This window comes from Cheilinus undulatus, linkage group 11 (genome assembly GCF_018320785.1).
Source record: "Cheilinus undulatus linkage group 11, ASM1832078v1, whole genome shotgun sequence".
NCBI lineage: Eukaryota > Metazoa > Chordata > Actinopteri > Labriformes > Labridae > Cheilinus > Cheilinus undulatus.
The window spans coordinates 39,229,903-39,240,006 of record NC_054875.1 but is presented as its reverse complement, the minus strand read 5'-3'; positions in this window follow the sequence as shown (position 1 = coordinate 39,240,006).

Genomic DNA, 10,104 nt, shown 5'->3' with positions numbered 1-10,104 from the left:
TGGAGAAGTCTCGTCTTTTCACTTTATCCAAAGAAACCTCAAGATGCTCTCACAGACTGGAATTTTAAGACAACTTTTGGTGGTAATATTAGTTTAAAGTCTTGTAAATTTAACCCTGTTTTGTTTTGTTTTTTGTTTAATGGTTGAAAATAATCTTGCTGTTTTTTCTTATTACTAATATATACTATTACAAGGCACAGATGGCCTGGTGGTTGAGCTGCACCCCATGTGTGTAGGCTGCTCTTCCAGGCAGACAGCCCAGAGTTTGAGTCTAACCAGTGGCTCCTTTCCCACGTCATCCCCCACTCTCTCTGATTTCCTACTCTATTCACTACCCTGTCTTCTTTAGATAAAGGGAAAATACCCAAAAATAGATCTTGAAGAAAATTATTTCGTTACTCACTCTACTGATGTTTGTCATAACAAAAAGAGCCACGTCAGCATTTAAAGCGTTATGCTTTTACCTTATACTTTCAACAGGCCATGTTGAAGCACATACTGACTGAAACAAAGAATTAGGAAGACACACTATTAGATTTTAGCTGGTATCCAGTATTTACTAATTATTAGCCAATACCAATCTATAAATATAGTCCAGATCTTAAACTTCAGTCCTTAAAACACACATTTAAGTTGAAGGATGAAAAAATAAACTTCAGTCCTTAAAACAGATTCAATATCAGCTCTATTGGTCAAGTATACTTATGCAACAAGGAATCTGACTCCTGTTAGCTTTGCTCTCAATGTACAGGAATCAAACATTAAATAAAATTGAAGAAATAGAAATAAAATTCAAATATTTACATGCAGTTGTTGAAAATTTTAACTAGTACTTTGAAAGTCCATGTGCATTAATTGTATAGTTGCAATGCAAAGGCTGCAAGAATGCTGAATAGACAGGATCAAAAGTATGAAATATGCAGTGATGCAGGCAGACTTACAAGGTAGATTATATAACTAACACACTTTAAATGTTCAGATTTAACAAAGAAATGTCAGCCCTTAAAGCACGCTAGGAATGAGGATGAACAAAGAAAAAGACTTCAGCTAATGTAGGTCTGTTGGTCCAGCCTAAAACTCCTCAAAGTTATTTGTACAAACTGATATTTTTAGCTGATATTTACAGGAGAGGATTAGGGCCGGGGGGAAGCAGGAAAAATAATATCATGCACTCTGGGAATAAAGTTGGAATTTGAGAATAACATTAAAAAAAAAAAGGTTTAAGATTGAAGTTGAAAATCCAGTTGGAATTTTAAGAATAAGGTTAAGATATAATTTCGAGAAAAAAAAGTCTCAGTTTTGAGGAAGTAAAACTTTAATTGACAATATAACAAAAAGCTGATCCAGACCAACATGCTGTGTCAGCTAAAAGATAAAATAATTTGTTGTTAAACCAGTTCTGCAGTACAGTTTCACAAGTTCATCGATGCAAGGTGCTTTGTTATAGTCTAATACGCTTGACTTTTTATCTCAAATATCTGATTTTTTTCTAGAAATTGTACTGCAACTTCATTCTTGACTTTTTGACCTTTTCTCTTGACATTTCAACTCTATTGTTTTAAATTGCAGCAACTAATATATTTAGGTATGCTGACATGGTCAAGTGTGTGCTTAAGTGCATCAGAATGGGGAAGAAAGGGGATTTAAGTGGATTATAATGTGCCATGGAATTTGGTGGTCTAGAAGGCTTTATATTATTTACGTCAAATGCTTACCTTACTGTTTAAATGTTGCAGGAGAAATTGAGACTTGTCAGGTCAGGCAGCATTTTTCCAGTTTTCTATTGTTTCGTTTTGGAGATCCCATGTGAATTGTAGTCTTACTTTCCTGAAGCTTACTCAGTGGAAGACTGTTTCATTTCCATTCATCCTTTCAGTCATTCATAATCACTCATTTACCTGTCTCCCTTTCCCAGCTGGTATGGGCGTCTACTCACTTAAGTTCCAAGTCAGTCCCATTCCGCCATGACTTCTCTCTACCCAGTCATCCTTCTGCTGTCATATTAAAGATCTGTTCTCCTCTCCTTTGCAGTCAGTCTGTTGTTTCAGTGCAACCCTCCTCCACCCCAGCTACCTCCATTGCATCTCATCTGTATTTGGATCTGGGTCCTTACAAGTCCAATCTGTATCTCTTCCTGCACCCCTTCATCGTTCCCTCCAAATCATCTGATTAGCGTCCCGATCAAGTTCCTCAGAAGTCCACTCCTCCTCTTATCCTTTTATCACCACCACCAGTGTCTAAGCTCCATAAGAGGGATATCCTATCCTGCTGTCAGCTTCACTACTCCTTCAAGTACGTAAACACATCATGATAGAGTCAAAGTCATTGTAAATTTCCAAACTTTGCCAAACTCTTCTCTGTAAACCCTGGAGATGAACAGTTTGTGAAACACTCAGACTGGCCTAACACCAAAAACCAAAGTGTTTTAAAAGTCCCTTTAGCCTCCTCTCTTCTCCATTCTGATGCTCGGTTTGAACTTCAGCTAGTCGTCTTGACCACATCTACATTCCTAAATGCATCAGTTGATGCCACGTGATTGGCTGATTAGATATTTGCTTTTATAAGCAGCTGAACAGGTGTACCTTATGAAGTGGTCAGTGAGGGTGCAATAACCTGTTTTCGAAATAATAAGCCTTTTTAACAACACAGTTAAGCTTGTGGTTCTGAGATACCACAACTGGAAAAGAGTTCCCAAGCCCGTCTGTTCTCCACTTCCCCATGAAAACGACAGAACTCAGCAGTTCTTCTTTAAGAGCTAAATGTAAGCTGTGAGAAAAAAACACTAAAACTGTGGTTTCACATGAATTGGCAGCACACACATTTTTCATTACGTGAAGTCTTTGTGTTCTTGGGAAAGTTCTCCTATAGCAGCTGGGCGTGAAGCTTTAGGAATTAAACCCTCAACTGCCTTTAAATGTGAAGATAAAGTTGTTTACAGAGAGCTGCTGCCAAACCTCAGAGCTTTTTAATGCCTTCCAGTACAAAGTCACGTATTTCTCCTTCTGTATGCTACTCTCTAGCGGCTTCTCTTACTGCACTTAAGGCCCTCTACAATATACCCAATCACAGATGAGCAGTTCATACTCTGTATCTGTCGTGAGTTCTGTTAAGTTTGATCATTGAGGCTTTATGTTTGGACACAGCAGCAGTGAGAAAGCCTTCATGGCCCTCAGCGCTGATATTTTCTCACAGAGGGGGGAGCCAAAAACCAGCAGAGCAAGAAGAGTCAGCCTTAATGGAATAAACATGGAGGACATTACTGCTGAGGCACATTAGTAATACTGCTGCTTCTCCCTCCACAGTAAGTGGTTTTAAAAAGTAATAATACTAAACTGGCAATAAGAATGAAAGAACTGGCATGTTTGTAATGTAAGTGACACAACAAATAGTTAAATGAATGCAGACTGAATATCAGCTAGTTCAGTTTTTACTTACTTTGCAGACTGACATTTTTATGTTTTAATGAACATGATTTTTGGAAAGGTTTACTGTATTACCATAAACTAAAAGAAAAACTGCTCTGAAAACTCAGATGAGCTGAAATTGAAAACAAAAGGTCAATACGAGAGAGCTCAGTCCCAGACTGTGGAGATGGGATTACTGCTGGTTGCAAATCTGTAAAAGACAGCCGACCGTTCTTACGTAAGTGCAGACAGGGTGAGGGAACGGTCTTCTTGTGGTGTTGTCTTCATGGGACACCCACTTCGCAGCCTGTCCCTGACATTCCCTGCTGTATGGAACCTGGCCTTCACTTTGGAGATGGTACTAGGGCTGCAACTTGGTTTTGCTGAACACCAACTTCAAGTTTTCCTATTGCACAATCAGGCACCTGATTGTCAGCAACTGGGGATACCAGAAGCTCAAAAAAAGGCTCAGTAGCAACAGCAAAGAAAGCTGTTTGGTGTTGACAGATAAATTGGCAAATTTTTAATGGGCGCATCCCATACACTCAGCTCTGCTGCTCATCTCACAAGTGCATGTTCCTTACAAATGTGACACCATTTCAAAGGGAAGATGTTCAACCTCCAAAATCGAACAAGTTAATCAACAAGTCCCAGCGTATGACTGCGGTAAATTTGACAAAAAAATCCTCCCTGCAATCTTGAAATACCATGCCCAGAAGAAATCAGTTCTTTTTGAGTCAGGGTGAAAATTTGTGCAAGTTTGGAGAAAATCTCTCAAATTGCTATTAGGGCTTTGTTTTCACAAGTAAAGGATGAACATGTGGTCTAATGACCTTGACATTTGACCTTGTACCTCCAAAAAACTAATAATTTCATTCTTGAATCAGAGTGAAAATTTGTTTAAAGATAGAGAATAACCTAAAAGTGCTCTTGGGATATCTGCAAACCAACAATACATGAACATGAGGCCTAATTTCCTTGACCTTTGACCTATGAACACCTAAATCTAATGTTTATCCTTAAAACAAAATTGGTGTTTTTGCAAAGTTTCAAGAGAATCCCTCGACGTATTCTCGAAATATTGTATTCATAAGCAAGGGATGAACATGAGGTCCTATGACCTTGACCTTTGACCTCCTACATCTAATGTGTTTATCATTAAAACAGATTGGATGTTTGTGCAAAGTTACAAAGGAAACCTTCAAAACATTCTAGAAACATTGTGTTTACAAGCAAAGGATGACAATCATGAAATGCCCAATGACTCTGACCTTTGACCTTTTACCTCCAAAATCTAATCAGTTTGTTCTTGAGTTCAGATGATAGTTTTTGCAAAATGTGAAGCGTTCCTGAGATGTTGTGTCCACAGGAGTAACCCAATCAGACAGATGGACAACACTAAAACAGAATGTCTCTGGTGGTTGCTGTTGATGCGCTGAGGCTTCATTCTAACAATAATTCCAAATATCTGCCGTCATTCAGCATACTTATGAGAGTGTGTTTGTCTTTTAAAGGCTATTTGTAGCTTGTATAATAAGGTCATAGTACAAATGTGTTAATAGGGTCCGTCTCCAGCAGGACACTGCTTCTAGTTCTGTTTACTTGTTCATATTTTAGGGCTGTCATTTATTACCTCCATATCTATAATTTATGACTACTTCATTTTATTTGTTCTGAAAAAAAAAGAGCAGAGACATTTTGTAGCGTGATAAGGCCTTGTTGTCCACAGTATAGAGGACATAAAGAGATATTTACAGTGACAAGTCCTCTGATGGAGTGCAGCCTTTTGTCCGCTGTGAACTCCATATTTAGCCGACGTAATGAGGAAGACATGCAGTGTGAGTAACTCATATAATCCATTCAGTCATTGTGGCCTGACCAGCTGGGTGCCTTTATGTGGCCAGCAGAGGCTCAGCGCACACAATGACAGAGGAAATATGTCAACATACAAGTGGATGATCAACAGAGGGAAGTATGAAGACACTGCCAAAATGTGACACACCTACATCAATTAAATATGTTAGCTAACCCAGAAAGGCAAGTACAAACTCCACACAGCTCATATAAAACAGACTGTGTACTTAGAATATAATAAACTGGGAGTCCCTGCCAGGTTAGCAGTATAGAGGTGCTTAAAGCTAAATGTTAATCTGCTAGTAAGCTCACAATTAATGCTAACATGGCAGCTTTGCAATTGCTTAATACTGTAGCTCGATAAATGGCTCATTAATGCTTCAACCAAAGTGGCTCTTAGCTAAGATGATCATAAAACATATCCTAATATTAGAAAAAGATAACCTGAGTAAATACAAAAGGAAATTTTAAATGGTGATTTCAATTATTAAGGGGAAAAGCCATCCAAACCTACCTGGACCTATATGTGAATAAATAGTTTCACCTTAAACCTAATAACTAGTTGTGCCACCCTTGGTGGCAACGACTGCAAGCCATGACTCATTCACTTCACTGTGGACGAATTTTGGCCCACTCTTCTTTGCAGAATTGTTTTAATTCAGCCACACTGGAGGTTTTCAGAGCATGAACGGCATGTTTAAGGTCATGTTACAGCATTGCAGCTAGATTTAAGTCCAGACCTTGACTAGGCCACTACAAAACCTTCATTTTGTTTGTTCTTTTTCTGACATCCTGTGTTGTTTTTACTCCAGATATAACGGGATGCACACCTTCCAAAAAGTTCAACTTTTTTTCTTGTCAGTCTGCAGGATATTTCTCCAAAAGTCTTGGGGGTCATCAACATGTTTGTTGGCAAATGTGAGATGGGCCGTTATGTTCTTTTTTTTTTTTTTTTTTTTTTGCTTTTGGCCTTGGAACTCTCCCATTGATGACATTTTTCCCAGTCTCTTTCTTATTGTTGAATCAACGCTGACCTTACCTGAGTCACGTGAGGCCTGCAGGGGTTCAGATGTTGTTCTGGGTTCTTTTGTGACCTCCTGGATGAGTCATCGATGCGCTCCTGGAGTAGTGTTGGTAGGCCGGGAGGTTTACCACTGTTCCAAGTTTTCTCCATTTGTGATTAATGGCTCTCATTGGTGTTCGCTTGGAACACCAAAACCTTGGAAATGACTTTGTAGCCCTTCCAAGACTGATAGCTGTCAGTAACTTTGTTCTCATCTGTTCATGAATTCCTTTAGATTGCAGCATTTCTCTTTGAGATCTTGTAGCCTACTTCACTTTGTCAGACAGGTGCTATTTCAGTGATTTCTTGATTCAACGGGTCTGGCAGTAATCAGACCTGGGTGTTGCTATTGAAATTGAACTCAGCTTTCCAAAAAAATGGGATAAATCACAGTTAATTGATGATTTAACAAGGGGGCAATTACTTTTCCTAGGGGCTAGGTAGGTTTGTATTCTTTTTCCCCTCAATGAATGAAATCATCATTGAAAGCTGTGTTTGTATTTACTTGGGTTATTTTTGTTTAATGTTTAAATTAGTTTGATGATCTGAAACATTTAAGTGACAAATGTGCAAAAAATAATCAGTAAGGTGGCAAACACTTTGTCACTGCACTGTTTTACTGTCTGTCTTGGCACAGACACTCCTGAAACAACATCTGTTGTTTACAGACGATCTGAAGTTATTACCTGTTATTACCTTGTAATCACGAAGAAACCAGCGTTCTATTCTTAAAGTAATGACATGAGAAGGTCAAGATCTCCAGGAAACTTTCAAAAATATTTTTTAAAACAGAAACATAGATTTTTAAAGAAAAACATACAGATGTATGTCCACTGAGGGCCTCCATAGTCTCAATGTAGAAATGTCTTATTTGCAAGTTTGAGTATACAAGGTTTAAAGACTATAACTGGAGATACAACAGTGATTTGAACATGTTGACCAAAGGGAGCGTACGTTAGACATCTGCCACCGTGATAAAACATGAAAACATTCAGAAGGCCACACCAGTGTTTCATATGAGGACACCGAGATGGAGGACATAAATGTCTCTACACTGTTAAAAATGGTGGAAAGAAAGTGAGTTATTCAGCTTTTTACTTTTAAATGTACTTAGTGGATTAATTTAATATTTGGATGGATGATGGAGCACAGTCAAAACGATCAGACTTTCCCTTTAATAGTGACAAAAATATTCTTTGTTTAAGGGCAACTATTCCAACAGTTTTCAGTGTATTTATTAAAAAAAGGCAGCATGGTGGTGCTAGAGGGAAGGAGTAAGGGAATTAACATATACCGCTGTTAATTTCATGGACATTTTTCTACCACTGTTACATTTAGAATTTTCTGCACATTCATGTACCATTTAAAAAAGAATAAATAAATAAACTACAAACAACAGTGTTAGAAAATCTTAGGCTTTGACATTTTTAAGGTCAACACGTTGCTATTGCAAGTTCCTGTTACAGTTTTGCAATCCAATTTAAATCATCTTGACAGAGCAAAATTCAACTCTGATATTTCCTCTTAGATATACATGACATTTAGTGAGTCATTGCCTGTACTCAGTTTGAATTAAGTCCATCTTTCAAAAATATCTTTACATTCATATTTAGAGGGATACCTGACTCTATCATTTCTAACGTTCTAATCTGCCTGATTTGCAGCCATAAAATGCAGCAAACACAATTACACAAATTAAGTGAATTTAGGGTTTTTCTGACCCAGATTTCTAGGGTTGGGGTGCTCTGATGGCCTAGTGGTTGGTCATCCCCCGTGTTCGCGGGATTGGCCTGTGGCTCCTTTCCCACATGTTTCTCTCATCCCTCTCTCTGACTCCGCCCACTCTCCTCCTCTATAAATAAAGGCAGAAAGGCCTAAAACATATCTTTACTAATAAAACTTCTAGGGTGCAGCAGTCTCACATGAACTCTGTTCCTCTCCAGTTATGATGGCGCCGAAATGACAATGATAAGTTGTTCTTTAGTGACTCAATGTTGTTGCATGTCCATGTGATACTCTCAAGTGTGTAAACTGGAAATATTAATGAAGGTGACTCAGCTCCTCTTCTGTGTTTAGTTGCTTTCCAGATCAACAAAAACACAGACAACCAAATGTGTCATGACTGCTCAACATCAACGTGACCACAGCTGACGATGGCGTCAGCGAAGGCTGACAGAAATGGATCTACCCACCACACCAGGGGATGTACAGTTCATTACTCAGAACAGTAAATCAATTTTTACCTGAGAATCTGGCAAAGATTATAGATATTTTTTTTATCTTAAATTACAAATACACAGAAACTGAACCAACCCAGACTGATGAAAAAATATCAAATGCCAGCTGCATGGGTGCCAGATAAACAACCTCAGAGTTTGGGTTTGCTGCAGACTGAGAAACAAAATCCCACCACAATGTAAATCTAAATGCCAAAGAATAACAAATAAAACAACTTTTAAAATCACACGGGGTGCATCAAAGCACACAGTTTTGATCCAACTTCAAACTTCACCTAAAAAAATCACCTGCCAAACATCAGCTCTCAGTGCAGCTGTGCCACTTTTCATAATCCAGGCTCCATCCTCACTGCTGCCATGGGTTTGTTCATGTTTGTGTGGATGATTTCAACTTTGGAGATGTCATGAGATCCTCAGTCTTCCTGTGGAAGTGTAGCTAACAATAAGTAAAACCTGCATTGAAGACAACTACATCAGTACATTTACATTAATAGGTATAAAAGGGGGTCAAAACTCCTTTGAAGTGCACTCTGTGTAGATTTTGGCAATCACAGTGGACAGTCGAAGCTTTGCTGCTTTTTTCCTTTGTTCTTTGTAAGTAAAATCTCATCCTGCTTTCTTTAAATTGTCAGATACTGTATATCACTATATGCAGAATATCTGTCCTGGGAACTGTATGAAAAGGCACTGCTGATCACTTTTGTCAGACACTTACCCAACTGCAGCATTTTTCCCTCATTAAAATAATTCTATAGAAATAATCACTCTTTATGCTGATGAGGCCATTTATTTCTGTAGGTCAAAAGGAGCAGGGGCAGTTTTAGTCACTCGGAGGCCCTAGGCAGGGATCAGTATGAGACCCTTCGACATTCAGCTAAAACCAGTCACGGTGAGTGAACAAAACACAACCCCAATTCCAGAAAAGCTGGGATGCTGTGTAAAATGTGGATTAAAACAGAATGCAATGATTTGAAAATCTCATAAACTCATATTTTATTCACAGCAGAACATAAACAACATATCAGATGTTGAAACTGAGACATTTGACCATGTCATGAAACTTAATGGTTGTTTTGAATTTGATGGCAGCAACACATTTCAAAAAAGTAGGGACAGAGCAACAAAAGGCTGGAAAAGTATGTGGTACAAATGAAAAACAGCTGGAGGAGTATTTTGCAACTATTCAGGTTCACTAAAGGAGCATCTTAGAGAGGCAGGGTCTCTCAGAAGGAAAGATGGGCAGAAGTTTTACTAAGCCTCAATAAACTGCGTCTAAAATTTTTGAAACAATTTCAAAAATATGTTCCACAGTTTAAAATTGCAAAGACTTTGAATATCCCACCATCTACAGTACATAACATCATGAAAAGATTAAAAGAATCTGGAGAAATCTGTGACCACAAGGAACAAGGCCAAAGGTTACTACTGAGTGCATGGGATCTTTGGGCCCTCAGAAGAACAGGCATGATTCTATGCTGGAAATCACTGTATGGGCTCAGGAACACTTCCAGAAATCACTGTCTGTCAACACAGATTGCTGGTCAAA